The 17,477-nt window shown below is 41.2% G+C and overlaps 1 pseudogene; it reads right to left on the bottom strand.

Annotated features, from left to right (window-relative positions):
• Positions 1-4,499: 4,499 nt before the first annotated feature.
• LOC121481378 lies at positions 4,500-6,422 on the bottom strand (annotated as a pseudogene).
• Between the last annotated feature and the right edge of the window lie 11,055 nt (positions 6,423-17,477).

The raw sequence follows: 17,477 nt of genomic DNA, 5'->3' as shown, positions 1-17,477 counted from the left end.
ACAAAATGCTATCATTGCTGAAATGGTCAGTAAATAAATTTTTTTTTTTTATACTGGAAAAATGGCCTTATTTTGGTTTTCTAGGGACTGCCAAAGGAAGAAGTGGAGCTTCTTTGTTTTGGAGTTTTCTGCAATTTTATTTAATTTGTTTAAAGAGAAGAGTAATGCAAGTGTTCATTTATATGCTAAGATATACTCCAATAAAAAGTTTTAGAGAGAAAAAAACCCAACCTGGTTCACCTGTTGTGCTCATTGAAGGGAAAACCTCACAAAATAGCAGCAGCAACATGTTGTCTTGTCAGCTTTCCCTCATCCTCCCCACTGATCTCCATTTCTATGTTTTCCAGACAGCTTCAGAAGAAAAGCTGGGTTAAAATGTACAATTTTCTCTTGAGATGGCAAAGCTCTTTTGTGATAAATTGGAGTCTTACCATCTGAGAAAGGAATCTAACCAACAACTTGTAGTCTCTAAAAATATTTCTCATGTTGACACTTGTCAGTTATCTGACATATGTCAGTCAGTCAAATGAAATAATTTTTTCATCTTTGGGTGATACCTTTTCTGTCATAGTATCTTTCACATTTCGAGATTCTTATCATCCCAGTTTTGTTTATGTGGTTTTTATACATTTATCTCCTTTCCGTTCCAGAAAACCATTGATATAGCTATTATGGACACTGAAAATAAAACAAGATAAAATGAAAAACACATTATAGAAATGAAGACAATGGACTCAAAGAAAATGGGAATAGGAACAAAATGAAAATGTCAGGAAGATGTGACTGAGTGAATTCTTTTTTTTTTTTTTCTCTCTGAGTAAGTTCTTAAAGGTTTTTTTTCACTGTTTCAAGAGGGCTATGAGTTTGGCTGTGCATTTCTCAGTAGGTAATGTAAGGATGTATTTATTATAATTCAATATATAATATTCCTATAATCCATATACTATCCATGTGGTATAAGGATATATTCATCAATATAATCATTTGCTTAGAAGAAACTCAATTAGTCCTGATGCTAAGACCAGCAGTGATATATGAGTTTTTATAAAGAAGAAATGGCAATTTAATGAGTAATGTTCTTGCAGCATCCTTAGCTGCTATGGGCCAGAATATGATTATGGACTGGCTAGTTAGACCCAGAGTTGGACCCAGGCTCTGTACTTTAAGGATAGCTATGTGGCCTCAGGAAACTTATTTAATTTATTTAAGTTCCACATTTAGCATTTGCAAAGTGTGTCCACCTCGTAGCCTAAGGTGAGGAATAAATAAGACAATGCACATAAAATGCCCAGCACAACTGGCATGTGAAAAGTGGTCAATAAATTTTAGATCTTCCTAATCTGTTGTTACTTGGGGAATGCAAAGACACTTCAGTGTTAGGTCAGATAACTATGGTTACAAAGATAATTTGATGTAGGAATAAATGAAGCATAGTGGTCTTGAACGCATGTTTCAACACACGCGCACACATGCACACACACGCACACAGTTTAGACTTTTATCTGTTTCTTGGCTCCTTTCTATATGGTAATTTTAGCCTTAGCATCTGGCATATGTTGAAGCAAGTTTAGCATTTTGTCTTACAAACTCCCAGGTTGGTTATGAGAATGAAAATTTGCAAAATAGCTGGCTCTGTCGAGTGCGGAGAATGGACTCAAGGAGTTCCCAAAGTCAGCAAAGATGTGGATCAGGAGATAATTCAGACCAGCTAAGTAGACAATAAATGAATCCTTTTATTGTTTTTTTTCCCCTTTCTACAAATCATTTCCTCATTTTAAGTAAAGGAGGAAATAGAAGGCTGAGAACTTTGGCTGGAAATGGCTTTTTCAAAGCATTTCTCACAAGTGAGAAAAGGAACTGGGGGTTGCCAGCTTCTGTAGGAAGAGCTATGTATCCACTACCACACAGAGATGAAAGAGCCACATTTTCCTAAGTATTTTTCTGTGATTGGAGTTACAAAGAGTGATGAATTTAAAAGGTCAGCAGTTGATGCTTGTTTTTAGTGTAGTTCTGGCTGGGAAATGATACGCTCAGAGAATGGAACTCTGACAAGTGAATCCTACGTCTTCCAGAGAAATAACTTAAATCAGAGCAAAAAAAAAATATTGGATGGATGGAAGAGATGATGGATCCATTGGGTTTACTGAACAATCAGTTAGATACATCACATTCTGCTAATCTATTATAATCAATCTCTCAAGTAGATTTTAACTTCTGAAACAGTGTAACAGGAGTAGTTGTCTTAATTTTCTTTCTTTTCTCAGAGCAAGAAATAATATAAAAACTGTTTCATGTATTTCTCTTCCCTTTATTTTGCTCATGTCAGATGTATTATTCCATATGCTATATGATATTTACTTTAGTCACATCCTTAGATCTTTCTACAGTTTTTTTTAAAAAAGATTTTATTTATTTACTCATGAGAGACACAGAGAGAGAGGCAGAGACACAGGCAGAGGGAGAAGCAGGCTCCCTGCGGGAGCCCGATGGGTGACTCGATCCCAGGACCCCCAGGATCACGCCCTGAGCCAAAGACAGACACTCAACTGCTGAGCCCCACCCAGGCGTCCCTCTTTTTACGGTTTAAAGAGCTTTTTGCTCCCAAAGGATCCTACCCCTTTTCCCGTTTTTCCTGTCTGAAGAAGAGAACATGACACAGTGAAGAGACCACTGTCTTGAATTAAGAGAACTTAAATCCTTCTTCTAGCTCTATAACTAGCTAATAACAGGATATTGCCAAGTAATGTATCTTCAGTTGACTGATATTTCCTCTTCTCAACAAAGTTAGTGATTATGCTTTTTAAACTATTTTTTTTATCAGTAGAAACATTTCTTGAAATAGAAAAATTTCTCACCAACCCAATATGTAAATTAGGTGAAAGCTGAATCCTCTTATTGAAATCAGATGTCTTCCTCTTCTTCCAGCCTCTCCTTCCTCTTGCCTTTTGGTGCGTTCCCTAAAGTATCTGCAATGAACCTCGAGGGCAGTGTTTCTCAAAGCACAGTCCACAGAACACTGGTGGTCTCTGATGGTTTATGGGTGATTCATAGGAGTTTAGGCAATTCAGAAGAAGAACATGAAATATTTGCTCGCATACATTTCATAAATTTGAAATAAAACAATAATAATGATTTTCATAACAGAAATTTCTTTATGTTCTGAATAATCATTACGTTTTCTAGAATTGTATATGTGCCACAAGCAATGAATTAGTCTATTTAAATAACTTATATCACATCATTTGTATATTATTCTTTGCTTATTAATAATCCTATTATTTTTGTTGTTGAGACCATAGTGCTAAGTATATCCTGAATTCACAAGATGGATCAACAATTAAAATATACTTTGCTGAAGTATTAAATTAATGACAAGTATTTTTTTTTTTTTTTTGAGAACCTATTTTTATTCCCAGTTGAGAGCCTGAATCTCTTCTCCCCATGTAGAAGGGTACAGCAGTGTCAGGGCACAATGAGGTCAGTATCTGCTCCTCACCAAACCACCCCCACCTGCTTCTCCCTCTGCCTGTGTCTCTGCCTCTCTCTCTGTGTCTCTCATGAATAAATAAATAAAAATCTTTTTAAAAGATTAATAACAAAATGATAGTACAATTGCTGTAATTAAAAATATTTTATGATCATTAACTACTTTATAATCATGAAATTACAGTTTCATCACGGAATGTGAATCTTTTGCTACTGGGACAAGTGAAATTACAATTATGATGATTTGTAAGGATAGCCAAAGAGCAAACTAATTAGGAGACCTGTTCATGAATATTTGAAGATCAGACTTCATTAGATCAATGGGCCTTTTGACCCTGGTCTCTTGTGTGTTATAGAACTTTTTCAAGTAGTGGAAAGAACCCACAGAGTTTTATAAAATTTTCAAAATTAGGCAGCAAAATCTCTGACCAGTGCATTATTTCTATAAAAAGGAAAAAATTAAAAAAATTGCATTGTCCCCCAAATAAATAATAGGCTAAAAGTGGATTTAAATTTTTAGTTCATATATTAAAAACATGTAAGGTATTTTCTAGCTGAAAAGATTGTGAAATCATTCTCAGACTTAGTAATAATATCATTCTTGGAGAGAAATCATAATAAACATTTCACAATACTATTTTTTTTTCACAATACTATTTTATCACATAATGTCAGGGACATGATCTGAAAGAGATATTAATACTAAATATATATTTATAAGAGGAGGCATTTGCTTTAAGTTGGATACCAGAATTAATATGCAGATTATGAATCAGTTTTGAGTATAGGCACATTTTGGAGATATTGCAGGTTTGTTTCCAGACCACCATAATAAAGTAAATATCCAATAAAGCGAGTCAAATAAATTTTTTGCTTTCCTGTATGTATAAAAGTTATTTTTATACTCTGCTATATCTATTAAGTGTGCAATAGCATATGTCTAACAAAAATGTACGTACCTTAACTAACAAACACTTTACTGCCAAAAAAAAGTGCTAACATCATCTGAGCTGTCAGCGAATTGTAATCTCTGCTGGTAGAGGATGTTGCTTCAATGTTGATGGCTGCTGACTCATCAGGATGGTGGTTGCTGAACATTGGGGTGGTTGTGACAACTTCTTCAAATAAGACAATAATGAAGTTTTTTGCATGGATTGGTTCTTCCTTTCTCTGTGGCCTGTGATGCTATTTGATAGCATTTTGCCCACAGTAGAATTTCTTACCGAATTAGAGTCAATCTTCTCCCCTACTGCTGCTTTATCAACTAAGCTTATGTAATATCCTGAATCCTTTGATGTCATTTCAACGATCTTTGCAGCATCTTCACCAGGAGTGGATTCCATCTCAAGAAACTACCTTTGTTGCTCATCCATAAGAGGCAGCTCCCCATTACTTCAAGTTTGATTATGAGATAGTAGCAATTCAGTCACATGTTAGGCTCTATTTCTAATTCTAGTTCTCTTACTGTTTCTACGACATCTGTAGTTACTTTCTCCACTGAATTCTTGACCCTCTCAAAGTCATCCATGAGGACTGGAATCAACTTCTTCCACACTCGAGTTAATGCTGATATTTTGACCTTTTTCACAAATCACAAATATTCTAAATGACATCTGGAATGGTGAATCCTTTCCAGAAGGTTGTCAGTGGACTTTGCCCAGATCCATCAGAGGAATTACTATCTGTGGCAGCTCTAGCCTTACAAAATGCATTTCTTAAATAATAAGACTTGAAGGCCAAAATGACTCCTTGATCCATGGACGTTGTGTTAGCAGGCGTGAAAACATTAATTTCATTGATCATCTCCATCAAGCTCTTGGGTGACCAGGTGCACTGTCAATGAACAATTATATTTTGAAAAGAATCTTCTTCTTCTTTTTTTTTTTTAAGATTTTATGTATTTATTCATGAGATACACACACACACACACACACACACACACACACACACAGAGAGAGAGAGAGAGAGAGAGAGAGGCAGAGACACAGGCAGTGGGAGAAGCAGGCTCCAAGCAGGGAGCCTGACATGGAACTTGATCCTGGGTCTCCAGGATCAGGCCCTGGGCTGAAGGCAGGCGCTAAACTGCTGAGTCACAGGGGCTGCCCAAGAATCTTCTTTTTTGAATAGTAGTTCTGAATAGTGGCCTTTAAAATATTCAATAAACATGTTGTAAACAGATATGCTACCATCCGGGCTTTGCTGTTCCACTTATAGAGCACAGGTGGAATAGATTCCTCATAATTCTTAAAGGCCTTAGGATTTTCAGACTGGAAACTGAGCACTATCTCCAATTTAAAGTCACCAGCCTCATTATCTTCTAAGAAGGGAGTCAACCTGACTCCCATTGGCTTCTCCTCTCTAGTGCAAGATGGCATCTTCTTCTAATAGAAGGCTTTGTGTGCATTGGAAATGTTTAGCGGAGCTACCTCCATTAATTATCTGAGCTAGATCTTCTGGATAAATTGCTGGAGCTTCCATAGCAGCACTTGCTGCTTCACCCTGAACTTTGAGGTTAACTTCTTTCCTTAAATCTCATGAACCAACCTCTGCTTCCAACTTTTCTTCTGCAGCTTCCTCACCTGTCTCCGCCTTCACAGAATTAACAAGAGTGAGGCCTTGCTCTGCATCAGGCTGTGGTTTAAGGGAATGTTATTGTTGCTTTGCTTTGATCTTCTATCCAGACCCCTGAAACTTTCTCCATATCAGCACAAAGCTGTATCACTTTCTTATCATTTGTGTGTTCACGGGCATTGAAGTTTTAATTTCCTTCAAGAACTTTTCCTTGCATCCACAACTTGGCTGCCTGATGTAAGAGGCCTAGCTTTCAGCCTGTCTTGGCTTCTGACGTGCCTTCCTCCCTAACCTGAATTATGTTTAGCTCTTGATTTAAGGTGAGACGTGTGACTCTTCCTTTTACTTGAACACTTAGAAGCCATTGTAGGGTTATTAATTGGCCTGATATCAACATTATTGTGTCTCATGGAATAGGGAGGTTCAAGGAGAATGAGAGAGATGGGGGAAAGGCTTGTCACTGGACCAGTCACATTAAGTTCACCATCTTATGGCGGTCAGAGTTTGCGGAACCCCACAATTACAATAATAACACCACAGTTACAATTACAGTAGCAACATCAGAGACCATTGATCACAGATCAGTTTAACAAATATAATAATAATTAAAAAGTCTGAAATATTGTGAAAGTCTGAAGTATTGTGAAGAATACATATATTTTATATGTATATACAATTAGTTCTGTTTCTGTAAAGAACCTTGACTACTATGAACTGAAATGTGACACAGAAACATGAAATGAAATATATGGAAAAATGGCACTGATAGACCTATCTGATGCAGGGTTGCTACAAACCTTCAGTTTGTAAAAAAAAAAAAAAAAAATGCTGTGTCTGTGACATGCGATAAAGTGAAGCACAATAAAATGAGGTTTGCCTGTATATATGTAGCATGTGTATGAGGGAGAAATGTTTGCTCATTTTTTTTTTTAATCATTAAAACCTCTTCTTTAGGGTGAATTTTATGTGTCAACTTGATTAGACCACAAGGCGCCCAGCTACACGGTCATACATTATCACGGGCATGTTTGTGAGAGTGTTTCTGAGAATATTAACATTGAGGTTGACAGAGTAGAGTCGATTGCCTTCCCGATGTGGGTGGACCACGTTTTATCAGTGGAAGGCCTGAAGAGATCAAAAAGGCTGACCCTTCCCTAAACAAGAGAGCACTCCTTCCGCCTGACTGCCTCCGAACTGGGAGAGAAGCCTTTTCCAGCCTTTAGACTCAGATTGAAACATCAACTCTTCCTGCACATGAAGCCTGCCAGCCTTCAGCCTGGAGCTGCGTCGCTGGCTTTTCTCCGGCTCCTGCTTGCCGATTCACCCTACAGGTCTTGGGACTTGTGCCAGATTCCATAATTATGTGAGCCAATTTTCTATAATAAATCTCTTTCTCCCCCTTTCTAAGATAGATATATTTAATCTATATTATTTATATATATCATATATTTATGATAATTATTATTTTATATTTATAATAATAATATACATATATTTTATATGTATATACAATTAGTTCTGTTTCTGTAAAGAACCTTGACTACTATGGTTTTTGGTACCAAGAGTGATTCTAGAGAAATAGAACTTTAAGGATGAGTTTTCTGAATTGGTTCTGGGGTTTTTGGGATTGGCTCTCTACTATGATTAATTATGACTCTATTTCCAGTAGTAAGGAGATCACTAATACTCTGGCATGATCTGGCAATAGAGATACACAAAATATTACCATTTGATACTGATAATCAATCACTGACCAGAAGCAAGTATCTGGGTGACTATGTGTATAATATTGTTGGCTATTTTTTGTCAAACAAATAAATATAATGAGGTTGGCTGATTGCTCCTCATGTCTCTGGAAAAAATGGTGAAAACAAAGGATGAGCTCAGAGATATAAATTCCCAGCTGAGGTGCATAAGTGACCTGCAAGTTTCGATGTATTCCTAGGAGGAGCCCCTTGTCTCCTTTAGCTGCAGGGTGAGATTGATGAATCCAACCCAGACCTCACCCTGCAGCTGGCTGAACTGTAATACAAGTTGAAATCCCAGCCTTGCGATGCCTTCCTTCCCACTGATGGAAGAAGGATCGGATCTGGAAAGTGAGAATGGGAATGTGTGGGAAGACTTTGACAAAACTGGGGACATTGAGCCCCTGAATTCTGATGAGTCTTCTTTGCTAGTTGAAGAGGCCGCCCCACCCTGACTGAGGGGATTAACTCTACATCACCTGAAGAAGCTGTAGTGGCTTTCCCTAAGGGTAGTTGCCCTGCAAGACGATGCTGATTTTCCTTAGGACCCACTCCCACCAGCCGTCTTTGCTTCTAGACCCATAACTAGACTCAAGTCCCAGCAAGCCCCCCCCCCTTTTTAAAAGATTTTATTTATTTATTCATGAGAGACAGAGAGAGAGACAGAGAGAGAGACAGAGAGAGGCAGAGACATAGGCAGAGGGAGAAGCAGGCTCCATGCAGGGATCCCGATGTGGGACTCGATCCTGGGTCTCCGGAAGGAGCTAAACCGCTGAGCCACCCGGGCTGCCCCCCAGCCAGGCCCTTAAAGGTGAGGCACAAAGTGTGACTCACAGGGAGGTGTGCTGCACTTGACAATGACTGCTTGAGTGTTCTATTTGTACAGATAGAAATTTGGGGAACGTTTGCAGGAATGGATACTTGGGATTGGGCTAACGGTAGAAGAACTGTTGAGTTGGATCAGGCTGCATTTTTTGACAGGGGCTGACTGAGAAGACATTATGCATTTAATATGGTAGTTTCGGGAGTTCAAAGGGGTCAAACAGTTTGTTGCTGAGACATGGACCAAATGGTGGACTCAGTGAGTGAGTTAGAAATGCCCCTTCTGCCTTCGTTTAATGTAGAGGATTCAAGGGCTTAGGGAAATTATAACATTAGAATGGATTTGTCATTTAAGACCCCCTCGCCCACTCTGGGAGGGCCCAGAAGTCCTGCTTTTCACCACTACTCTGAGAAATAAATTTGTGAGGGGAGCCCCAGCATCCTTGAAGAGCTCCGTGGCCACCCTTCTTTGTAGGACGGACCTCATGGTGGGAACTGAGGTCGCTGGATTGGGAAACCTAAATGCATGGCAGTAACTGGATCCCTGTGTGGTAGGAGTCAAGTTGCAGCACTTAACCGCCAAAGGCAAGGTGGTTGTGGTTAGTGAATGGAGAGCGGAATGAAGGCGATCAGAATAACCCGGTTCACACCGATCTCTGGTGCTGGCTAGTCGATCGTGATGCTCCTAGAAGTGAAACAGATAGGAAGCTACTGAATTCTTACCTGATACATAGAAGCAGAAGAGTTTTCGTTTAAGTGAACGAAGGTCTAAACTGACTCTTAAAAACAGAATATGGCCCCTCAGTAAATTCCCAGACTTGAGCCAGACCTCAAGCTCCTTGAATGAAGAGAAGACCAAGTCCCCCTGAGGAAGAATCCTGGAACACTGCCAAAAACGCTGCTAATCTTTCTCCAGCCTTCCCCAGAAGGACCTATAGCTTTCTTTCAGGGTAGCTGTATGCTGAGGAAAAGGAAGTAATCAGACATTTCAGGAACTACTAGATACTGATTCTGATTTGATTCCAAGAGACCCACAACATCACTGTGGTCTGGTGGTAGTGGCTTATGAAGGTCAGGTGCTGAATGGTATTTTAGCTCCTGTCCGTCCCGCCGTGGGCCCAGCAGGTCCCCAAACTCATCCTGTGGTTATCTCTCCTGTTCCACAATGCATCATTGGACCAGACAGACTTAGGTGATACAATCCGCACGCTGGTTCTCTGACTTGGGGAGTAAAGGCTATCCTGGTGGGAGAGCAAGGGGAACTGTCTCTATCAAGGAAAATAGTAAATCAAAAGCAACACTGCATCCCTGGAGGGATTACAGAGATTAGCCTAAAATCAGGGACTTGAAAGATGCAGGAGTGGTGATTTCTATCACATCCCCATTCAACTAGCCTATTCGGCCTGCGCGGAAGACAATTGACTTTTGGAGACGGGCAGTGGATTTTCATAAGCTTAACCAGGTGGTGACTCCAATCGCAGCTGCTGTACCAGAGGTGGTTTCGTTGCTTGAACAAATTAACACATCCTCTGGTACTGGAAATACAGCTATTGATCTGGCAAATGTTCCTGGTAAAGGTTCTCCATACCTATCCATGAGTTTGCTTTCAGCTGCCGAGGGCAACACTGCACCTTCACTTTCCTATATTGCGGGTGTATGAACACTCTAGCCCTATATTAGAATTTAGTTCACAAGGATCTTGATTGCCTTTTTCTTCCACAAGATATTATATTGTTCTATTACACTGATGACACTATGCTGCTTGGACTAGTGAACAAGAAGTAGCAATTAATCTAGACTTATTGGTAAGATATTCGCAGGTCAAAGTGTGGGAAATAAATCCCACAAAAATGCAGGGATCCTCTACCTCAGTGAAATTTCTAGGGATCCGGTGGTGTGAGGCGTGCTGAGATATACCTTTTAATAAGTTCAAGAATAGGTTGTTGCTTCTGGCCCCTTCCACGACAAGAAAAGATACCATGCCTAGTGGCCTTTTTGGGTTTCGGAAACAACATAGTGCTTATTCGGGTCTGTTACTCTGGCTCATTATCTAGTGATCCAAAAAGGTGCTGGTTTTGAGTGAAGTACAGGACAAAGAAGGCTTTGCAACAGGTCCAGGCTATTGTACAAGCTGCTTTGCCACCTTAGCCATAGGATCCAGTAGATCCAATGGTGCTTGAAGTGGCAATGGCGGATAGAGATGCTGCTTGGAGCCCCTATAGGCGAATTGCAGCACAGGCCTTTAGGATTTTGGAGCAAGGCCCTGTCATCCATCACAGATAACTACTCTTCTTTTAGGAAACAGCTTTTAGACTCCTCTTAGAGATTGAATGCTTTTCTGCGGGTCACCGAGTTACCATGTGACCTGCCCACCATGAACTGCGTGTTACGATCCACCAAGCCATAGAGTTGTGTACACAGCAGCACACCATTGCCCAATAGAAGTGATACATATATGATTATGATTGACCAAGCCCTGAAGACACAACCAAGTTACATGAAAGAGGTGGCTTAAATGCCTATGGTCCCCACTGCGACTATACTGCTTTCCTTCTCTTAGGCCTGTACCTTTGGCCTCATGAGGATTTCCCTGTGATCAGCTGAAGAGGAAGAGTGGACTTAGGCCTGGTTTGCGGATGGTTCAGTATGGTGTGCAGGCACCACCTTCAGTGGACAGTTGTAACCCTACTGTCCCTTTCTGGGACATCCCTGAAGGTCAGCAGTGAAGGGAAATCCTCCCAGTAGGCAGAACTCCAAGTAGTGCACCTGGCTGTTCACTTTACGTGAAAGGAGAAACAGTTAGATGCATGATCACATACCAATCCGTGGGCTGTTGCCAATGGTTTAGTTGGATGGTCGGAGACTTGGAAGGAACGTGATTAGAAAATTTAGTGAGAAGGAAGCTTGGTAAAGAGATATGTGGATGGACTTCTCCGAATGGGCAAAAAATGTGAGGGTATTTGTGTCCCATGGGAATGAGACCAAAGGATGACCTCGAGAGAGGAGAGTTTTATAACCAAATGGACAGGATGACCCATGCTGTGGATGCTAGTCCCCCGCTTTCCCCCACCGTCCCTCTCATTACTACAGTTGCAGGGATGGAGATTATGCACGTGCTCAGCCACAGGGACTTCCACTCACCCAGGCTGACCCGGCTATAGCCACTGCTGAGTGCCCAATCTGACAACAGCTGGGATCAACACCAAGTCCCCAGCATGGCACCATCGCTCGGGGTGATTATCCAGCTACCTGTGGCAGGTCGATTACATTACTCTGCTTTGTTCATGAAAAGGGCAGCGTTTTTGTTTTTTTAAAAAACTGGAATAGACACTCTGGATACAAATTTGCCTTCTTTGAGGGCAATGCTTCTGCCAAAATCACTATTCAGGGGTTTACAGAGTGCCTTATCTACTGCAGTTCCGCACCGCATTGCCTCTGATCAAGGAACTCGCTTCGTAGGAAGTGAAGTGGGCCTATGTTCATAAAATTCACTGGCCTTAGCATATTTCCCAACCTCCTCAAAGCAGCTCACTTGACAGAAGGTTGGAACGGCCATTGGGGAGGACTCAACCCTAGTGCCAGCTTGATGACAATACCTCACAGGGCTGGGGCAAGGCTTTCCAGAAGGCTGCATGCTCTCTGCATCAGTGTCCAATTTTTCTGTTTCTCAATAGCCAGGAGTCATGGGTCCAGGAATCAACGGGTGGAAATGGGAGTGGCATCATTCATCATTACTTCTAGTGATTCATAGCAAAAGTTTTGCTTCCTGTTCACACGCCCTTATGCTCTGCTGGCCTAGGGGTTCGAGTTCCAGAGGGAGGACTGCTTCCATCAGGGGACACGATGATTTCATCGAACTTAAAGTTAAGACTGAAGGCTGGCTATTTTGGGCACCTCAGGCCTCTGAATCAATAGACAAAACAGAGTTACTGTGCTGACTGGAATGAATGATCCTGACCACCTTGAAGAAATCGCTTTATTACGTCACAGTGGGGGTAAGGGAGAGTAGGTCTGGAATAGGGTTCCTTTAGGGCATTTCCTGATGTTACCGTGCCCTGTGGTTAAGGTCTATGAAAAACTACAACACAGTCCAGGCAGGACTACTACTGACCCAGACGCTTTAGGCATGAAATTCTGAGTTAGCTCATCAGGTAAAGAATCACGACCAGCTGGGAGAGGCTTAATGAGGGCAAAAGAAATACAGAATGAATAATAGGAAAAGTAGCTCTAAAAACCAGTTATGACCATACGACCAGTTACAGAAATGAGGACTGTAATTCATGAATATAGTCTCCTTATTTTGTGAGTATATGTGTGTACATGCATTTACAAATAATGTATTTATGTGTATACACAAGAAAATTCACAAAAACAAAATATTCACAACAATATTCTTAATGAATGTCTTTGTTTTCTCTTACCCCTTTATCGTGTGAAATAAGATGCATTGCCTTAATATCATAGTATTTAAGTATTGTCGATTTATAGCATAATATTAAGTTACAAGAAGAGTAAACATCACTCAAGGACTTTACTTCTTCCTTTGGGGGAAGGTTAGTGCATACCTGGTTGTATGCAGGATAGTTGATCACGTTAGATGGGATAATGACCTGTTATTATCTGCATTTGGAGATTAGGTATAGTTTAATCTCCAAATAATCTTGGAGATGTGTGTGAGGCCATGTTGACAAGGGGTGCGCTTGTGATGGTTAATTTTTTGTATCAACTTGACTGCTCCTGGAGTGCCTAGCTATTCGGTCAAACATTATTCTGGGTGTTTCTGTGAGACTGTTTTGGATAAGATTAGCGTGTAAATTGGCAGACGGAGTAAGCAGAGCGCCCTTCCTAATGTGATTGGGCTCTATCCAATCATTTCAAGGCCTGACTAGAACAAAAAGGCTGACACTCCCTAGAGTAAGAGAGGATTCTCTTCGCATGAACGCCTTTGAACTGGAATTTTGGCTTTTCTCCTGCCTTCAGACTTGAACTGAAACATCAGGCTCTTCCTGGGTCTCCAGCCCGCCAACTCATCCCGTAGATCTTGGAGTCTCAGACTCCGTGGTCATGTATACGTACATCCTATGGGCTCTGCTCCTCTGGAGAAGCCTAATATACTCTCACTGCACACATAAATACATATAATTTTTTTTAATCACTAGTTATTTTATGAGCTGCTTTCCAAATCCAGCATTTTCCAGCTGTAGGTCTCTTGACTCCTTCATTATCTTCCTAACACAGCAGTTAGAGAAGTCTGCTTAAAAGATAAGTCAGATCATGCACTCGCGCTCAAAACCTTCCAATGGCTCTCATTTCAAAATGCAGAAAGTCAAGTCCTTTGGCTACTCAGAAGGTCCTAGAGGTCCTCACCCTGGTTCTCACCCTGGCCTGCTTCCCCTCTCGCCACATCTCTTCCTACTCATGCCTTCTTCACTTTGCTCCAGACACACAGACTTGCCTCTTATTCCTTGAAATAGCTGGGCTTGCTTCCACCTCTGAAACTTTGCACTTGTTCTCTCCGATTAGAGTGATCTTCCCCCAACTGCATAGCTTCCTCTCCCCCCCCCTTTTTTTTTAGTTTTTTTTTTACTCAAATGTCTTCTTCTTAGTAAAGTCTTCCTTACTCTCCTATCTAAAATTGCAAAACCCGCCACCCCAAAACTCTTAGGCTTTCCCTTCTCTGTTTCTCTCCTTATCGTGGATCATATCTAACAGACAACACATTCTATTTGGTTTAGGGTCTATCTCCATGCGAGAATACAAGCTCCAGGAACTTGTGTCTCCCCCACCAAAATAACGACTGGCACTTTGAAGATAAGTCATTAAAAAAAATGCTTTCAGATTTTAAGGAAGTTTTGTAATGTGTATTTCACTTTTATGTGTTAAACTCCGTGAGTTTTGGTCTCAAAGCCCTGCGACTGCTGTTTTGATTCTTGTGGCCAGTGGGTGAAACGGACTGGAGTTGGGAGGATGTTTCACATCAGTTTACACGACTTCTACACAGAGTGACGCTTACTGTTCCAGACGAGGAAATAAAATGTGTTTCGTGTATCCTTCAATGGAATAGCATTTAATACACATTTTAGTTTGACTATCTGATCTTTTTTAAATTCCACCCCATGAAAGTAGAATAATTAATATGAAATATCAGAAATTAAGCTAAATCGCTTATGCCTAATAGTGTTCTATGCTAAACAGAGGTTAGGGACAGCTTATCAGGCCAAGTGAAAGGAGCAGAAGAAGGCTGGAGGAAAAAGTGTAGTTTCCAAATGCGGTTAACCTATTTCTCATTTACATTTCAACAGCTGCATGTGTCATTACAGTCTTCCACACAAGGTCAAGCCAAAAATAATGTTATTCCCAGATAACAGAGTTTTTCTCTACTTGGGAAGTAATAGAAAAACATCACAAAGGTGCTACCTAGATCTCTGAACATAACATATTTTAAAAAACGGAAAACCTAAACTTACTTCATTATGTTACGATTAGCTAAACGGTACCATAGTAACAGATGAAGAAATATTAGTTTTCAAACCAAATCAAAATGACGAGTTCAATTTCTCAGGGCTTTTTTTGGGGCTATATTTTAATCTAGCCATTCCATTTCTGTTGTTTTTTGATAGCTTATTGCACTGTATGGAATATAGTTACTTTTTTATTTTCTAATTCTTTATTTGAGGTAAGAATACTCGATAGCAGTAGTTTGAGTCATTATAGATTAAGAGAATAATGCAGGCTAGTTCCGTGTTTTCGTGTTAAATTTCAAGGTAGACCTTGGAACAATGAGGCTCGCACCTGACGGAGCTTCTCTTGCTACCTCCCGAGGTATTTCTCGGGGTGGTTATTATTTGAGTTGTTTGTAATGATCCAGAACTTGGCCCTCAGCTTTCCAGACTCAGCGGCCTGTTTTTTCAGCTCCCTGGAAGTGGCCTTGCCTCTCAGGGAGAAACTTCTACTATGAACTGCAAACCCTGATGTATAAACAGAACGGCCAATTTATTAGCCTACAGTAATGTTTTAACTCCTTCCAAACAAGCTGCATGGAAAGCCAAACTCTACCCAAGAGTTTGTTTGTTGAGTACTGTGGAGTTGGTTCCGTGATTTGAACGTTTCAAGATGCCCAACTGAGGAAGCCTGAGGTACCTCTCATCCATTGATTCAACAAGTTGAGGCCTTAAGGATGAATGTACCATCTTCTCAGCAAATGTTCCAGTAGATTCTCACAACTTCTGTCTTTGAAAATATCCCTTTCTAAAAAAAAAAAAAAAATGAAAAAAAAAAAAAAAGAAAATATCCCTTTCTAATATTTTCTTTCTTGGGTTGTGTTATTACATCTCTCTAAGTGACTCTGGCACTATTTCTGCTTTGGATCATTGTGGATTGAATTTACCATTTGTTTTCCACAGCACCATATTATTTCCTTCATTTTTAAGTTCTTGTACGTAGGGGGTAGACAGCTGTAGGAACCAACATTTTTTATTTCTCTCTGTATATACATAAATGTGCCTCCCTATTAATTAACTTATGAGTCTGGTTTATTATCAGCCTAGTGGCCTGAAGGGTTTTAGAGATGTTGCCTTCTAGATACAGTTTGACACGAGCAGATTATTTTGCTTACGGCTCCTGAATGATCACATTTTCTACTAACCTAGAGAGGCCCCTGCTATTTTAAGCTGTATTTTTATGGGCAGGTGGGCTGCGAGGAGATGCAGCCGTGTACTTTCAACGTGAGCATTACTAACAGAGCCCCAGAAGAGCCACCTACGCCCATCGTGCCCTCCTTCGGCTTGATGGGTGCTACCTGGGCTCACGACCCCGGAGCCCTACTCCCTGTCGTAGCCCAGAGCCAGCTGCCTGGCCCTCCTCAAGCCGCAGGGTTTGGAGGAACATGGTCCCTTGATATTTCAGTAAAAATGGCTTGAAGGCCCAGCGCGTCCCCCACAAATTGTTGGCGATTTCTCGTAGCCACGTTTTCCTCTCCCTTTTTCTCTTTGGCGTTTCTTTCTCCTCAGACTACCTGTGGCCTCCCTTCCTGAACCCCAGGCCTGTAGGGAGTAGGAGGCAGGCCCTAGGGATTTTTCAGGCATTGCACAGGCCGGAAAGCGTGGTTAGGCTGCACCCTTGGTTGTGGCACTTGTACAGCACAGCCTAGTGCGAAGGAGCCCTTCACAGTGACTGTCAAACCTCCTTGTTCCTAAAATCCCGGCAGCCCTCCCTTTTCCCGGGCGCTGGTCAAGGATGGTTCTGTGCCCTGGAGTCACAGGCGGGCCCTTGCCCTCTGGCTGGCCCGGGCTGCCCCCCACTGCCCACTGCCCAGGGGTGTCTGCCCTCCTCTCTGCTGCTGTGGGAAACCCTCACTTATTTTGAGGTAGCAACATTTGATTTTTATTTTTTCTCTCTCTAACCATCCTGATGATGAGCTGAGGGCTGTCATTTTATAACCAAAGGCAGGCGTCAACCGATTTGCTTCTAGAAGGTAGTTCTCCTTCTGGGGAGTTCCATCAGATTTTATACTTTGCGCCCTTTCCGTGGCCCACCCCATACAGCGAGTGAAGTGGCATCACCGAAGCATGAGAGCAGGTGTGCTAACCCCACGTGGGGACCTTTTGCCACCTGGCAGCGTCTTGATTCTCAGGCTCTGGCACATCTGGGAGGCCTAGACCTGAATCGACTTACTCTCCCGGTGCAAAAAGAGTCGCTCTTGTGTCCTTTGCAGAGGAGGGCGGTCCAACAGCATGTTCTTCCTAAAGTATTACTTGGAACGTACATATTTATTTCAATGTTGTGGGGCCCCTGTAGGGCTTTTGACATGTTTGTAGGAACAGTGAAAAATTAGAGGACGGCTGCAAATAGCTG

The sequence above is a fragment of the Vulpes lagopus genome, chromosome 23, assembly GCF_018345385.1.
Source record: "Vulpes lagopus strain Blue_001 chromosome 23, ASM1834538v1, whole genome shotgun sequence".
Classification (NCBI taxonomy): Eukaryota; Metazoa; Chordata; class Mammalia; order Carnivora; family Canidae; genus Vulpes; species Vulpes lagopus.
Note: the sequence above shows the minus strand (reverse complement) of the source record. Positions and strands in the feature narration are given on the sequence as shown.